The sequence below is a fragment of the Chenopodium quinoa genome, unplaced genomic scaffold (assembly GCF_001683475.1).
Source record: "Chenopodium quinoa cultivar QQ74 unplaced genomic scaffold, ASM168347v1, whole genome shotgun sequence".
Classification (NCBI taxonomy): Eukaryota; Viridiplantae; Streptophyta; class Magnoliopsida; order Caryophyllales; family Amaranthaceae; genus Chenopodium; species Chenopodium quinoa.
The window spans coordinates 286016-304654 of NW_018744304.1; positions in this window are offsets into that span (position 1 = coordinate 286016).

Consider the following 18639-nt stretch of genomic DNA (forward strand, 5'->3'; position numbering starts at 1 on the left):
AGTAACCGATCCGAGGGGATAAATCATTCCAAAGGATTAGATGAGTCGTTAGAGTATTAAGAAAAAAGACGTCGGATGTTGAGCTTAGAGCGCCGAAACCGAGCGTCGCAAGTCGAGTCGAGTTTGGAATTAGACGAGACAAGAAATCAAGCAAGCGATAAGTACGAGCTAGGTCGTAGCCTCGCATTAGCCTAGCCATGCGAGTGCTAGGCTAGCTTGTGCTACCAAGCGCATCGCAAGGCATGCCCTAGCCTAGCATGCATTGTGTGCTAGGCCAAGCATGCTAGCATGGCTGGTGCTGCTGGCCGCAAGCATGGTAGTAGCTAGCGCATGCTAGCGTGCTAATGTGTTGAGGCCACGCACCCAGCCGCATCATCGCTAGCTAAAGCACAACAGCATCATGCTATGCGTGCTGTGCGATGGTGATGTGCGCTAGCATAGCAGCCTCACTCATCTCGCAGCCTCTCCCACAGCAGCCATGCATCGCATCATCGCACTAGCATCGCAGCGAGCTATGTGTTGTGGCTGTGCATGCTTGGGCGCTAGGCATCGCAGCATGCTATGTGCTGTGGCTGTGCATGCTTGTGTGTTGGGCAGTGCCTAGCACAAGCAGCAGCTGCCAGGCATTGCCTAGCATACGCTACGCAGCAGAAGTAGCCCGCATTGCATGCGTGGCTTGCTGGCTGCGTGCATGCGTATGCAGGCTGGCTAGCCAGCCCAACCAAGGTGCAGGCGCCAGATAGGCAACCTTGGCAGCCAGCTTGGCTGCCAACTAGAGTGGGCTGCTCATGGGTTTTTGGTTGGGGCCGATTCTTGGTGGTTTTGCTTGGTAAGAAAGGAGTATTGGTCCCCTCCCCCCCTGAATGCTCCTCACCCTTTGCCACTTGGAGCTTGTTGATTGCTTTGAATTTTAATCTGTTTTTTTATTAAAGTAAATTGGTGGAAAAATTAAATTCTCCCACATTGATGGGAGAAGGGGAGATCAAGGCTCCCTTCATAAAATGCCCAAGTTTTGTTTTTGGGAAAAATCACTTGAGTTGAACTCAATATGGCATCTCCCTATAGATGAGAAAACCTTTAAGTTCATAATACTCTAGTCTTTTCTTGGTCTAGGCCCGACTAACCTTCGGGGTAGTGGCCGTTCAAGTCGGGTCTCGAGGGTGGACTCCGTCGGAGGCTCTCGCGCTTGCAGAGCTAAGGCTTTAAAGTCCGATCTATAAAGGAGCGAAGCACGCGTCAAGGGTAAGAATGTCATTTCCCTTTCTCTTTATTTTGTTGTTTAATTATGTGATTGCATGCTTAGTTGCTTTAATTAGTGGGCGGGTCTTTGACGGGTTTCTCTTCCACGTAGTGTTGGACGCTACGAAACCCAACAGCGGTATCAGAGCAGCGCTCATTTTAATTATTATAACTAATAATTAATTGAGGTGATTTAAAATGGATTTAAATTCTGGTTTTGCTTTCTAATTAGATTGGAAGCTCGTTTTAATAGTTTTAATCTTGTATTTTACTAATTTTGGCCAACGAACCCAGATTTAGACTCAAAAATAGTGATTTTTGGGCGGAATCGATGTTCTAAATCGTTTTTTGGTTCATCTTGATGCTACAAAATTTGAGCACTATACTCACAATTAATTTAACCATACATAAATTAATAATGAGATTTGACAAAATTAAAGGGGTTGGAAAAATAAACCCATTCATCTAATGAAAAAATTCTAACACTAGCTTGTGTAAAATTGAAAAATTCATTCTTCCAATATGAGGATTAATTAAATTTCAATCACAAGTTTTGAACTTTTAAGACTTTAATCAACTCAAAAAATGATCAAATCCAAAATTAATTCAACATGGAATTTAGAAAGTAAAGTTCCAACCAAATAAACAGTTAAGGATCAGATTTTTAACATTTTTAAGAGACTTCAAAATTACAAATTCACCATAAACTTTCACACTTGAAGCAATTGATTTGCAAAATTGTGAAAATATCAAGTTTATGTGAAAAATGAGCTTACAAAATTAAGCACCAAATATGACTTCACAAACATGCCTAATAAAGTTTATTATTGTAGTAGATTAGTGATGTAACCATACATATAATCTACCTTTAACATGCCATAATTAATTAAGGTTTATAGATTTAAAATTTTTCGTCAAAAACGAAACACCCCTCAAAAAACATGTTTCTTGGTGGATTTTGGCTTCTGGACAGCCTTCAAAGAAAGTCCAAACCAATTTAGAACATCGATTCCACCCAAAATTCACTATTTTTGCGTCGAAATCTGGGTTTGTGAGCCGAAATTAGTATAAATACGGGATTAAAACTAATTAAAACGAGCTTCTAATCTAATTAGAAAGCAAAACCAGATATTTAAATCCTTTTTAAATCACCTTAATTAATTATTAGCTACAATAATTAAAATGAGCGCTGCTCCAATACCGTTGTTGGGTTTTGTATCGTCCGACACTACGCGGAATGAAACCCGCACAAGACCCTCACACTAATTAATGTAACTAACCATGCAATCACATAATTAAACAACAAAGAGAGAGAAAGAGAAAAGACGATCTTACCCTCGACGCGTGCTTCGCTCGCTTACGAGCTATTACTTAAAAGCTCAAGCTTCGCAAGTGTGTAAGCCTCCGACGGCTCGCACCCTCGACCCGACCCGAGCGGTCTCTACCCCGAAGGTTAGTTAGCGCTAGACCAAGGAAATACTAGGGTATTACGAACATAAAGGTTTTCTCACTTATAATGAGATGTCTGATCGAGTTCAACTCAAGTGCTTCTTCCCAAACCTAAAACATGGGTATTTATAGGGAATGGAGTCTTGATTTCCCATCTCCCTTTAATGTGGGAGAATTGCATTTTTCTCAATTTATTTTAATTCAAAAACTAATTAAAATACAAATGAAACAACAAGTGCCAAGTGGCGAATGGTGAGGAAGGGTATGTGAGGACCACTATGGGGAGAGACCAAACACCACTTGCTCCCCAAACAAGGCCACAAAGACCGATCTTCCTTTGACCGAAATCTAACCCCACACATGGCTGGCTGGCAGCCTGCCTTGGCTGCCAAGGCGGCTCAGCTAGCGCCTAGCACCAAGGCTAGGCTAGCTGAACAACCTTCCTTCGCATGCGCGCAGCAAGCAAGCCACACACGCAATGCGGGCTGCTGCTTCTGCGATGCGTGTGCTCTGATGTGCGAGTGCTGGGCGATACCCGACTGCTGCATGCTGCGTGTGGTTGGGTGTGAGGTCAAGCATGCTAGCACGCCTAGCACGCCAGCAATGCCAGCCATGCCATATTAGGAACTAAGATCTATTGTATAGACTTAATAAAATGTTTAAACGAGTAAAGGAATTTACTGTGTTAAACATGGATGTTCTAGAAAGGCTTTCGACCCATATGTATAAAGCTAAGTAAATGTTTGAACTAAGTATAAGCTAGGCTAATACTAAATCAAACAAGAAAGACTCTGTTAGAGACTTTCAACCGTATCATATAACAAACAGTTTAGCAAGACTTGGTGATACTGGATGAGCTAAAAGGTTACTTGAATGGAATAAATTGGGAATAATTCTGCAATTGAAACCATCATGTATGCTATGATATGGAGTCGTCACTCAACTTACATCACTAAGCGAAAACACATAATCTGCACCGGTTCAAACCCCCCATTTAGCACCGGTTTTGAACCGGTCCTTATTTGGGGGTGCAAACCGGTGCGAAAAACCACACTTTTTGCACCGGTTTTGACTTAGAACCGATGTGTAAAGTCCCCAAAAATATTTTAAAATAACTTTTAGCACCGGTTCTTTTCCAAAACCGGTGCCAAAAATGCCCAAAAAAATAATATATTTTTTTTTTGCATTTTTTTCACTTAAATTGTAGCAAATACTTATATGTAATCGTAATATACATAAAACACATATATTTTCTTCAATAACTTGTAATATTACACTTTAAAAAACTTAAAAAAATAAAAAATAAAAACACTTGAGATTTCAGTTGAATGCTGACTACTTCATCAATCCACTTTGCAGTGTAGAGAAATGATTGCCTATTTGCATGATGAAATTGGCTACAGGTTTATTGAGTTGTATAGGCAAAAGGTTTTCAACAGTAGTAGAAAATGGAAAAAAATTTAGAAAAAAAGAAAAGGATAAACTGTGATGACTGTTACCTCCATTCCATTGTGAGTTATTTTTATGGACTGTTTATTCTGAGCAAGAGAAGAGACTTCGTTGAACACAAAAACTACATTCAGTAGCATCTGGATTGTGTAGAAACATCAATTAGACTAAGATTTTTTACTTTTGCAAGAGTAAATTTAAAGTTGTAGGTACAACAAAACCAATATCTAAATCGCCAACATATTTATTCTCCCCCCACCCTCACGACAACTCATCTACTTAGCGAAGTAAATTACTCAATTATTTAGACTATTTTGATCAACCAACCAATAGCCAAGACACTAAGAAGTCCCCACAAGCAAGCACAAGTTGGCTAGCAAAGTGGAGCCTGAACTAGTTGTGCATGCAATAGACCCACAGTGAAGTACTTGCCTGGAAACAAAGTGTCATCTATTCCCTTTCAGATAATCCACACACCTAATGTTCACACGAAAACACAAGTGCATCCCCAACCTAGGAACTTGTAATTTACCAGGGTAACAAATAATACTAAAACAATAGGTAATCCATATAAATAAGTGAACATAACCTATATCATCTACAACACTTTATGTAAGGAGGAGTAGCACAAGAGTTTATAGCATTACATTGTTGACGATGACACACAACTCTGTAAATCTCACAGCTAGTGTAGTTAGCATAGAGGGGGTTAAGATATACTCAACCTTACCCCTAAATAGTTGCAGGTTTCTCAAGTAGATTCTTAAACTTTGAATTATCCAGATTAACTCTTAGTTTGTCCAATTTACCTTTTTAAAATAATTTTATCAAAAAAAACAAAAATAATTAAAAAAAAAAATAATAAGAGAGATGAGATAAGGGTCAATAGGTTCAAATAAAGACCAAAATTCAGATAGAGGCTACTAAGTTCAGACAATAGTTTTTCAGGTGAAAAATTAGCCGCTGTTGATCAATCAGATACTAAACATGTGTTTGCTAAAGAATGTGAGGATGCTTTTAATGACAAATTTACACTCCCACTTCACCAAAGTCAAAGGGATCAGTTCCGAAAACATTTACATTTTTTCATAAGAGTCAAGAAGAGCAAAAACAACGAAACTGCTACTTTATCCAAGGAAATACTCATATCCTAGCCAATGTAAATTAGGAAATAACTCAACAAGAAATGACAAGGTAATAAATTTAATCCTGTTCAATCCCTCCCCTCAACTAATGTAGATGATCTGACCACATAAGCAAAAACATGGAGTCAAAAATCATGTCATTGAGGAACGGTTGCTATACCATTTGAGCATAACTTCAAAAGGTAATATTGAGGTCTCAAGGAAAAGTAAATTATAGAAATGTCTATGCCATGCAAGAATTCAATATAAGACTTAAAAAATAGCAACACATGATGATATCAGATAAATAAAGTAGACATGACTTGCCTTGTCTTGACCTCCGACATCCCACACGGTAAAGCTGATGTTCTTGTATTCCACAGTCACCACATTAAATCCTATAAACACATAAGAACAAGTTCCATACACATTATACACAGCCGAGTATATGCAAAAAGCATCAACAAGTCCAAGACATAAGATCAGTTGCTCTTCTTGTTCTGTGAATTCTTCATGCTTAAGGTCAGGCCTCAGGTAGTTAGTCCACCTAAGCCTGCAACTCTTACCGCATTTATTAAGTCCTATAAAAACAACTGATTCATTAATATGCATAAACCCTTAATAATTAGTAAAAGAGAAGAGCAAAAACCTACACAAAACAAAGTATATTATTAAGATCTTAAAACATAGCATGAGCTGATAATGACATATAACGACATTAGCCATTTACTGCATAACATAGGGAGTTGTTACTCGACATTAAGATTTTTACTCGCCACTGTCATGTACCCCTCTCACAGCTCCTAAGGGGAACTGTTGAAATCACAATAAATTAATGTTGATTAATCACTTTTCATAACATGATCTATGGCATAAAGCTCCAATAAACATAAAAATGTCCACCATATTATTCCTCTTTATCCCCGAAAAACCCCCATTTGTCCCCAAGATACCCTGATGTACAAAGCACATTCTCATAATTAGAAAATAGTTAAAACTCTATGATAACGTGTTATAATGAAATATTTTAGTTTAATATTTAAAAGATAAAAGATGGGGATTTTTTTCCCCTTCAACCTCTTTTTTTTTCCGTCAAGCTGAATGTATGTCATGGAAAAGTCTACCTCGAGTTTCCCGGTGGCTTTCTCACTCACTTTGGACATCCGGAAAGCTATCTTTCCAATATTTAAACGATGTCAATGTCACTCAGGTTTCTGTACAGATATCAGCGTATGAGCAAATGTTAATTAAGCAGAGGCTGATAAGAAGCATTCCCTGAGTGAGTAAGTGAGGGGGTGCAGGAAAGGCAAAGTCTGTAGGGTTTCGTAGTGACCATCACTACGCGGAAAGAAACCCCCCAAGACCCGCCCCATATTTAATGCAACTAATACAAACAAAGCATAATTAAAAACATAATTAAGAGAAAGGATAAGAATTATACCCTAGACGCGTGCTTCGCTCTTGCACCGAGCTCTTACTTTAACCTCGATAATGCGAGGCCTCCAACGGGATCGTACCCTCGAACCCGACCCGATCGTCCTAAGCCTCGAAGGTTAGTCAAGGCCCGGACAAAATATAAATTTGGAGTTTTACGAATTTCAAGGTATGCTCAATAATGGAGTTTCCTTTACTTTTCCACTCAAGTGTGTTCTTTCACAAATACCAAGCCTTGGTATTTATAGGAAATGAACCCTTAATTTTCAATTCCCAATCAATGTGGGAGAATGAATAAAATTGATAATTAATTTACTTCTAAATTAAATGAATAATCAAATCAATCACAATGCAACAAGTGTCAAGTAGAGAGAGAGAGTGTGTTTAGGACCATGTCCATGGGGGGACCATTGCCTTGCTCCCCAAGGCATGCTCCAAGCATTGGTCCCCACCTCTCATAAAACCGGCATTAAGGCAAGGCTGCTGGGCTGACTGCCAACTAGCATGCTAGCGTGCACCACCCAGCACAGCTAGCCTGCACCGCATCACTACCAGCACGCAATGCGCACCAGCACATGCGTGCAGCTAGCGAGCCACGCATGATGCTAGGTGCTGGGCGTTGGGCGAGGGCCTCGCTGCTGGCTGCTGACTTCCTGGAACTCGCACTCGCACGCACACGTATTCGCATAGCTAGCCTGCGCGTTGCTAGCGAGCCACGCATGCTGAGCAATGCCTCGCCAGCCACACGCACAAGGCTACGCTGCCTAGTGCTATGCTGTGTGCTACGATGGTGTGATAGCTCTAGGCATGCACACGCACGCACACGCAAGTGCCTAGCATTGCGATGGTGCTGTGCTTGTGGGATGGCACACACGCACGCACACATTCCATGGCCTAGCCATGCGATAATACTGTGCTTGGCGCGTGTGGCCTGCGATGGCACCTAGGCACCCAAGCACACACGTTGCGGTGCTGCTGTGCCATGCGAAGGCACGCAAACACGCACATGGTGCTACGACGCTAGGCAGGCACGCACGCTAGCACTCGGTGCTAGCGATGGTGCTGCCATGCTAGGCACGCACGCATGCTAGCGCCTAGTGCTGCGATGGTGTGTCTAGCACACCTAGTGTGTCTAGGCTTGCGCCTAGCCATGCTAGGTGCATGCTAGCTCAAGTTAGCCTATTGTTCACATGGCGAGGCCACTGTGATGCTACGACTATGCTCGAACTTGTTGCTTGTGATTTTTGCGACGCTCAGCCTCGACGCCCTAGGCTAGATATCCGACGTCTGTGTTCGTAAAACTCCAACAACTCATTAAATCCTTCGGATTGAATCTTCGTATCGGATCGGTTGTTCGATTAGGTTCGACCAGAAGGGTTCAGTTAAGATTAAGCTGTAATATTAATTATACCTTAACATTACTGATCGGAAGCGGCCTCCACCTAGGCATTCCGATCACTTGACCTTATTGAAGAATTAGCTCTGTAATAATTCTGAATAATACACTTGTTGGAAGGACACCATTCCTTTCAATCTTCCACTTGTCCTTCCGGACAAGTGTGCATATAGTGTATAGCCGATTTCTTATGTCGCTTAATGTCTCTTCGTGAACTATAAGGTAAGATTCATCGTCATCCTTTTTACGTTCAGAAGTGTTTCTCGATCTCCGATTTCGACTGTCAATAAGCAAATGATTTCAAAAATCCATCTGAGCACGGCCATTCATTTTCACAGTCTCGCTCTTCGAGCGGCCTTGTAAACAACAAAGACATGTTCCCTATTGTTAAAAGAGGGACATTCCCAGTCTTGCATTGTAAGTTTATCTTACTAAGAGGAGCTAGTCTCCTGAGTGTTCCCGTTATGATCCCAGTTACGGCAGACGTTAGGCAACATCAAAGAGACTAGTACTCAAACTAGAAAACTTCACAATACTCATGGTCGAGGAAACGAGTTGCGATAGCTATAATGAGAAATGTACTTTTGACAATTTTGAATCTCTTAAAGTACTCGCATAGGTCTATCCAGTGCAGTTCCAAACTGGCACCTATGCAAATGATTTATGACCATTATCTCCTTGCAGCACAAGAAACGGTGTTGTAAATCATACTACACACTAATCTCTGGTGGTCATCAATCGTTCGTCAGTTAGATGACCTCGATTGGGGTCAAATTTCGATTTAAATATTCAATTTTCACTTAACAGGTGTTTCTTTATCCAAGACATGGTCTTGATACCCTGTTTTGAATATTTCCACAAATCTAATGGACTCATTATTTAATTCTAAACCACAATTAAATAGCAATGGAGTGAATGATAATTTTGCACAAAAATTAATTACTCCATTAATGAATGGTTTCAATATAGTGTCTTACATTAAAACGACCAGTTTAATTAAAACACATGTACAGGGAATTTCAAAGCCAGTCTCCAACGTGCTTGATTCCCATTGCCTCAATGTGCTTGTTATGTTTCACTTGAGGCAGAGGTTTAGTCAAAGGATCAGCCACATTATCATCCGTGCCGATCTTGCAAATTCTGATTTCACCTACTTATTTCCATTCCTTTATCATGTGAAATCGCCTTTGGACATGTTTGATCTTTTAGTGTTCTCTTAGCTCTCTAGCCTGAGCGATAGCTCCATTGTTGTCACAACAGAGATCTATCGGACCCTTGATGGAGGGTACAACACCAAGTTCACTGATGAACTTGCGAATCCAAACAGCCTCCTTAGCGGCTTCAGAAGCAGCCAATTATTCGGCTTCAGTTTTAGAATCTGTAGTGGTGCTCTCCTTGGCACTCTTCCAGCTAAACGCTCCTCCATTCAGACAGAATATGTACCCTGACTGTGACTTCGAGTCGTCTCTATTAATCTAGAAGCTAGCGTCGGTGCAACCTTCGACAACCAAGTCTTTGTGGCCTCCATAAACCATGAATTTATCCTTGTTCCTTTTCAAGTACTTTAGGATATTATTGGCCGCAGTCCAATGCGCCTCTCCTGGGTTTGATTGGTATCGGCTCGTAGCGCTTAAAGCATACGATACATCTAGCCGAGTACATATCATGGCATACATGATCGACCCAATTAGCGAAGCATGTGGAATCTGTTCCATTCTCTCTCGCTCAACAGGTGTCTGTGGACACTGTTTCTTGCTGAGAGTTATGCCATGGGACATGGGTAGATGCCCTCTCTTGGCATTCTCCATGTGGAATCGTGCCAGTACCTTGTCAATGTAAGTACTCTGGCGCAATCTAATCATCCTCTTAGATCTATCACTGTAACTCTTGATGCCCAATATGTACTATGCCTCTCCTAAGTCCTTCATTGAAAAACACTTTCCCAACCAGCCGTTTACGGACTCTAGTAATTTTGTCATGTTTCCAATGAGCAGTATGTCATCGACATATAGGACTAGGAATGCGATGTCACTCCCAGTGACCTTCTTGTATACACAAGATTCATCTGGATTATTGATAAAACCAAACTTGTTGATGGCTTCATCAAATCGTAGATTCCAACTTCTACTTGCTTGCTTTAGTTCATAAATGAACTTCTTAAGCTTGCATACCTTTTCAGCGTTGCTCGGATTAACAAAACCTTCTGGCTGTAACATGTACACAGTTTATTCCAAAATCCCATTTAGGTTTTGATATCCATCTGCCATATTTCATAATCGTAATAAGCAACAATCGCTAGAATAATCCGGACATACTTTATCATTGCAACCGGTGAAAAAGTTTCATCATAGTCAATCCCGTGGATTTGTCTATAACCTTTTGCCACCAGTCTAGCCTTGTATATCAATTCATTTCCATCCTTGTCTGTTTTCAATTCACCTTTTGCAACCCCTCGGGTAAATTCACCAAATCCCAGACTTGATTTTCAGACATGGAGTCCATCTTGGATTTCATGGATTCTTGCCATTTAGCAGAGTCGGGGCTCGTCATAGCTTGTTTGTATGTCACTGGCTCATCTCCATCCATAACTAGAATGTCTTGATCATCGGTTAAGACAATACCAAGGTATCTGTCTGGTTGAGATCTTGGCCTTTGCGACCTACGAAGGGTAATGGGTTGAGCATTTACATTGTCTGTTTGATTCTGAACAATCTTCTCAGCTGCTTCCAAAGCACTGAGATTGTCAATTTTATCAGCTTGACATTGTTGCTCGTCCTCTCGAACTTTGTCGAGTTTGATTTTCCTCCCACTTGTCATTTTGGAAAGGTCTCCAAAAAGACACCATCGCGAGAAACAAACACTTTGTTCTCGAATTTATTGTAGAAGTAGTACCCTTTGGTTTCTTTTGGATATCCCACAAAGAAACACTTATCCGATTTGGGGTGAAGTTTGTCCGAGATTAATCGTTTGACATATGCTTCGCATCCCCAAATCTTAAGAAAAGACAACCTAGGAGGTTTCTTAGTCCATAATTCATATGGAGTTATTTCAACAGCTTTTGACGGAGCTCAGTTCAGTGTTAGTGTCGCGATTTGTAGCGCATGTCCCCAGAAAGAGATAGGAAGTTCACTAAGACCCATCATTGATCGAACCATGTTTAACAAGGTTCGATTCCTCCGTTCGAATACTCCGTTCCATTGAGGAGTTCCCGAAGGTGTCAACTCTAAAAGAATACCATTTTCTTTCAAGTGATCATCGAATTCATGGCTCAAATATTCGCCACCTTAATCTGATCGAAGTGCTTTAATTTTCTTGCCAAGTTGATTTTCAACTTCTTTCTGAAATTCTTTGAATTTCTCAAAGGATTCAGATTTATTTGACATTAAGTAGATATAGCCATATTTACTAATGTTTGTTAACAAAGTTGAATTCTTAGTGGTCTTAGTTAGCGGTATCAACTTTTGTCTAATCATATGTAAAACAAGCAATTTTCATTGAACATATATTTGCAAGACAATTTTGAAACAACCATTGTCAAAGTCTTACATTCAAAATAACTAGGTGTCCAACACCATACATCATAGTATGTTCAAATGCATGATGAAAACTAAGATTAGTTTAATTACATGTCATAGACAAAATAGTGCATGCAAGCACGACCGAAAAACCATCTTCGTCGTCTACTTGTCCTTGCACCAACCCTTGATAAGCTTCTCACTTGGTTCCTGAAAAGGCAACATAAAGTCAGTCATACTTGGTATCTAATACCTATGATAAGCTTAATTCACAAGTGTTTAAGGAAGATACCTGAGGCAGATGCTCCATTCTTCTCTTCCTCTTCCCGAAAGAGCTTGCATTCTCTCTTGTAGTGGCCTTGCCCACCACAATAGAAGAAGCGCATCTTTTCCTTGACCTTGAAATCCCTCCTCCTTGATGGTCTTTTGGTTGCCCCAAATGAATTGGCTCTGTGAAGTAGCTCCACCACACTCTTCAAAGAATGTGTCTCCTTTCTTTTAGAAATATATGCCCTTAGTGCATCATATCCTGAGTGGAGTGAAGAGAGCATAATATGACCAGCCATTCCATCCTCTAATGGGATTCCGAGGAGTTCCATGTGCTTGAAGAGCCTAGTCATTCTTGCCACATGGGGTCGGAGGGGCATACCCGGTCTCAACTTGGTGTTGCAGACCGTAGACCAAAGATGGTACCTCTCTTTAGCAAGATAACCTAGATTTGATGACTTCACATTCATGTCTGTAACTGAGCTAGTCACCTCAAACAAGAGTCCATCATTGATGTCGTTGAAACTCTTAGAGAATCTCACACCGACAACATCCCTTAGTCCTCCAAGGAATAAGTCCGGAAAGGAGAATGGAAGTTTTTCTTTCCATTCTTCCGGGATGGAGTTAGCCATGAGGTGTGACACTAATTAGCAATCATTGGACCATGCACAATAAGTTTCATCACTAAAGTCTTTCTTGGTATAGAGGGTTGGGAGGAAAGTATCCAGAACATATTCTTTGGAACAACTCCAGAGAGTTTTCCTGAGTTCCTTTTCCCATTCTTCAAGGTTTGTCAAGTTAAGCTTGATAGCCAACTTAGCGTGGAGTTCCGGGCACATATGGTTGTTGTTTGAGTTACTTGCAGACATTGTTCTACAATTGAAAGAATTTGAAATGAAAAACCATTCATATAACCAATAAGTTTGAAATTTAAAGCGGTCATGCATATTTTCAATCTTATTGAGCATTTTATCCACGCATTGATAAAATTGTCCCTTTTAGGCGAGAATAAAATTATTCCGAGATCCCAAAGATCAAGAAATGGTTAAGCATGCTTTGGCTTGTCTTAATCATTAAATATCTTAAGGTAAGTAATCCAATTGCTAGTAGCTCCAAGCTACTCTCGGTTTGATAAAATGTCGTATCTAATGCATTCTTGACATTTTATCTCTTTTGCCACGACATCTAAGGACTCCTTACTGATATCGTTGAGCTTAATTAACCAAGACAACTTGTATACCTAGTATACCTTACGTTCCTAGGGAAGTAGTGATGCCTCGCTTTGGCGTAGCCCATCACATACGCGCATTAGTTCGGTAAGTGTTGTTCTTGGAACGACAAATTTTAGCTCAATATTATTAAGGGACCTAGGGTTTCTATGTTGGTTGATTAAAATGAACTTAAATAATCGTCGCAACATATGAAATCCAAGACATGCATCTAACATTCATATATAACAATAATATATATAGAGCATAAATTGATGCATTTGGCAACTAGCATGACCCCTTGAAATCTTCAAATCTTCAAGGGTCTTCATTTGGCCCCGTTTTCATCGAAACGCCGTCTTGAGACATCTTTGCCAAAATAAAATAACTAGCTAGTACGACTAAGATTAATCTAAAGTACAAAAATACTTAACGGTACGCAGATCGTATTTAGATTTACAAAAATACATGATGGAACGCAGTCCGTATTTTCTATCCTAGTCGGGTCCTACTAGTCGCCATTTCTCAAAACCTTTTTTGAAAAGAATATTTCATTCACCCATTCACTATTTGTGAATGGCCCATGCATATTACGAAATACATAATTAAAATCGCAAACCTAGTAACTAACTTAGGTGGTTAATCCGATTAACGGGCCTAATTAAAACTAGTCAAAGTTGTTTAATCCATTATTTCTAAGGTGAAAAAATTGCTCACGAAAACAAATAAGCTCCCACTAAATTCCGCATCCATACTTAATCAATCCGATTAATTAAGTTGGCTTAACCCATAATTTGTCAAAATTTTGCAACAACCGAAAAATTGAGGTTTTAACCTCGATAAAATAATTACATAAATATTTTAAAACGGCAAAATTTGCAAAATACATAGCTCAAAAATTAAGTAAAATAGCCACCACCATGGCTGCTATGCAACAGTGGGCTGGCTGGCTGGGGCTTACTGCCTCGATGCCCGGCAGCAGCACAAGCACGCCAGCAGCCTTCTGAAAGGAATGGTGTCATTCCAACAAGTGTAATCTTCCGATAGAGGGTTCAGAATTATTACAGAGATAATTCTTCAGTAAGGTCAAGTGATTGGAATGCCTAGGTGGAAGCCGCTTCTGTTCAGTAATATCAATGTACAATTGATGCTACAGCTTAATCTTAACTGAACCCTTAGGGTCGAACCCAATCGAACCACTGATCCGAGACGACGAATTAATCCGAAAGGATTTAATGAGTAAGCAGAGTTTTACGAATACAGACGTCGGAAATCGAGCCTAGTGTGTCGAGACCCAGCGTCGCAAAATCACAAGCGACAAGTACGAGTGTAGCCGTAGCACCACAATGTTCTAACCATGTGGATGCTAGGCTAGTTCTGGCAAGCATGCACCTAGCATGGCTAGGCGCAAGCCTAAGAACACTAGGTGTGCTAGGCGCACCATCGCAAGTGCTATGCGCACCATAGCACACTATCACACACCATCGCAAGCTCAAGGCGCACCATCGCAGCCTAAGCGTGCCATGGCAGCCCATCGCATCTAGCAGCGTGCTAGCATGGATGCCTGGGTGCGCATGGCACCCTATTACAAGCACCACAAGCACCAGGAAGCCCATCGTAGCTAGCAGCGTGCTAGCCTGGGTGCCTGGGTGTGCATGGAAGGACCACACGCACCAAGCATAGCTAGTGCTATGCACTAGCGAATGCGTGGTGCATGGCCGAGGCTGGTGCGTATGGCTGTGCGTGTGTATGCGAGGAAGAGCTAGCAAGCAAGCAGCGTCAAGCCAAACATGCGTGGCTTGCTAGCAGCACGCATGCTAGGCATTGCGTGGGAGAGGGGCTGGATGCGTGGTGCGCATGGTGTGCGAGATTGATGCGTATGGCTAGCCAGGCAAGAGGCCAGCATGCGTGGCTCGCTAGCAGCATGCATGATGGCCATGCTAGCAACGGTGCGAGAGAGATGCTGCGAGAGATGCAAGGCATAGCACCTGCGCTAGCACGCACCAGCGCTAGCACGCAGCACCAGCATAGCCCAGCAGGACCACGCACTGGCTGGCTGGATGGGTGCTGGGCAGCAAGGCAGTGCTAGTTGGCAGCCCTAGCTTGCTTGCTAGCTGGCAGCCAGCTAGCCTCCCTTGACGGTTTTGTGCAAGGTTGTGGGGACCAAATCAAGGCCTTGGGGAACAAGGCATATGGTCCCCCACCTAACCTTGGCCACCACTCTTTTGCATGTGATCATGCCACTTGTCGCAATGTGATTTACTTGATTATTTATTTCATTTGGAATTAAATAAATCATTGATTTTTCAACCCTCCCACATTGATGGGAGATTTAAAACCAAGGGTTCATTTCTCTATAAATACAAAGCTTGGGTATTTGGGAATGAACATCCTTTAGTGGAATTAAAAAGGCAACTCTAAGTAAGAGTAAACCTTTGATTCGTAATACTCATAGTTATTTTGTCCGGGTCTTGACTAACCTTTAAGACTTAGGACGCTCGGGTCGGGTCGAGGGTACGATCCGTCGGAGATCTCATGTTTTCGGGATTTTGAAGTAAGAGCTCTTTGGGAGCGATGCACGCGACAAAGGTATAATTCTTGTTCATAATCTTGTTTGATTAAGTTTAATATGCTTGTTAATTGTTTTAATTAAGGGGCGGGTCTTGGTGGGTTTCCTTTCGCGTAGTGTCGGGTCACTACGAAACCCTACAGCGGTATCGGAGCCACGCTCCTTTTAATTTTTGCAATTATTTATTAATTAAGGTGTTTTAAAAGAATTTAATTTTCTAGTTCATGTTCTTCTAATTAGATTAGATGCTCGTTTTAATTAATTTTAAAACTCGATTTTATTTTCGATTTGGCTGTCGAACCCAGATTTTGGCTAAAAAATAGTGATTTTTGGGTGGAATCGACATTCTGGAACAGGTTCAATTCTTTCAGGGTTGTCCAGAAGCCAACTTCGAATCAGAAACCCAATTTTTCTGGGGTTTTTCGTTTTTCAACGAAAATTTTAATTCTTTTTAAGCCTTGATTAATGCAAGCATTACAAGGTTAGATTAAATGCACATTTTCATCACTAATCTACTGGTTTTAAAATATCCTTAAGCATAATAATGGAGTTATTATTAGTGCTTAAGTTGATGTACCAATTTTTTCACATAAACTTGTTTTTCACAAATTTTGCAAATAAATTGCAATAAAGTGTGAAAACTTGTTGTGATCTTGTAATTTTAAGTTCCCAAGTAATGTTAAAGTTCTAATCTTTAAAGGTTTAAATGATTGGAACCCTAACCTTAAATTCCATGTTGAACAAAGTTTGGATTTTTTCATGTTTGGTTGATTAAAATCCATCAAGTTCAATTACTTGTGAGTAAAATTTGATTAATCTTCATATTGGAAGATGTAATCTTGGTATTTTACACAAGTATGCAAGTTGGAAAATTTTTATCATTAGATGGTTAATTTTATTTTCCAACTCCCATTTGTCAAACCCATTATTAATTTGCATATTGGCAAGATTAATTATGGACATAGCTCATTTTATTTTAAGCATAAAGTTAGACCTAATTTTGTTCAAAATTTAAATTTTGGATAATTTAGGCTTGTGCACCAATAAAATAAATTTTATTTAAGTATGACTTAATTTAATTTTATTTTCCCTCAAATTAATTATAAAATGTAATTTAGAATTAATTATTGTCACACACAAATCGGAATTAAATTCCGAGAATTGGCACACAAATCAAGGCAAAAACACCCAAGTGTCACCAAGGCTAGCCGGGCTGCCCAGCAGCCCACATGTGGCTGCGGTGCCCACAGGGGTGTGCCATGATGTTGCTGTGCGCTGCTATGTGGCGAGGAGGCAACTGTGTAGTGCGTGTGTTGGTGCGTGGGCCTTAGGCTGCTGGTGCGCTTGTGCTGCTGCTAGGCAGCGAGGCAGCAAGCCCCAGCCAGCCAGCATGCAGCTAGCAAGGCAGGCTGTGCTAGGCATGCCTGCTAGCTGCCAGCACCACGCACCATGGCGTAGGGCCATGGGCTGCCTAGCAGCCATGGTGCGCACCCACTAGGGATTTTGTGGGAAGTTGTTGCTTAATGTTTGAGCTATGCAATTTAGCCAATTTTTCAATTTTAATAATTTTAAATGATTATTTTAACCAGGCTAAAAAACCTCGATTTTCGATTTTGCAAAATTTTGAAAAATTATGGGTTATGCCGACTTAATTAATCGGATTAATTAAGTACGGATGAGGAATTTAGTGGGAGCTTAATTAAGTGCGTAAGCATTTTGCGTTTAGAAATAATGGATTAAACAACTTTGACTAGTTTTAGTTAGGCGCGTTAATTGGATTAACCACCTAAGTTAGTTACTAGTTTTGCGTGTTTAATTATGTATTTCATAATGTTGCATGGGCCATTCACAAATAGTGAATGGGTGAATGGAAGATTGTTTTCAAAACAGGTCTTTGAAAATGGCAACTAGTGGGGCCCGACTAGGATAGAAAATACGGACTGCGTTCCGTTATGTATTATTGTAAATCTAAATACGGTCTGCGAACCGTTAAGTATTTTTGTTCTATTAGATTAATCTTAGTCGTTCTAGCTAGCTTCTTTTATTTCATTTTGGTCAAGATGTCTCAAGACGGCGTTTCGACGAAGACGAGCCAAGATGAAGACCCATGGAAATTGAAGATTTCAAGGGGTCATGCTAGTTGCCAAATGCATCTATTTAATGCCTTATAAATATATATTGTTATTATATATGATTGCTAGATGCATGTCTAGGATTTTTATTATGTTGTGACGATTAGTTAAGTTCACTTAAATCAACCAACATAGAAATCCTAGGTCCCTTAATAATATTGAGCTAAAATTTGCCGTTCCAAGAACAACACTTACCGAACTAATGCACGTACGTGATGGACTACGCCAAAGCGAGCCATCACTACTTCCCTAGGAACGTAAGGTATACTAGGTATACAAGTTGTCTTGGTTAAGCTCAACGATATCAGTAGGAGTCCTTAGATGTCGTGGCAAAAGAGATAAAATGTAAAGAATGCATTAAATGCGACATTTTATCAAACCGAGAGTAGCTTGGAGCTATTAGCAATTAGATTGCTTACCTTAAGATATTTAATGATTAAGACAAGCCAAAGCATGCTTAACTATTTCTTGATCATTGGGATCTCGGAATCATTTTATTCTCGCCCATAAGGGACAATTTTTTAAATGCGTGGATAAAATGTTAAATAAGATTGAATATATGCATGAACGTTTTAAATTTTAACTTATTGATGTATGAATGGTTTTTCACTTCAAATTCTTTCAATTGTAGAACAATGTCTACAAGTAACTCAAACAACAACCATATGTGCCTGAAACTCCCCGAAAAGTTAACTATCAAGCTTAACTTAACAAACCTTGAAGAATGGGAAGAAGAACTCAGGAGAACTCTCCGGAGTTGTTCCAAAGAGTATGTTCTAGATACTTCCCTCCCAACCCTCTGTTCCAAGAAACTCTTGAGTGACGAAACTTATTGTGCATGGTCGAGAGATTGCAAA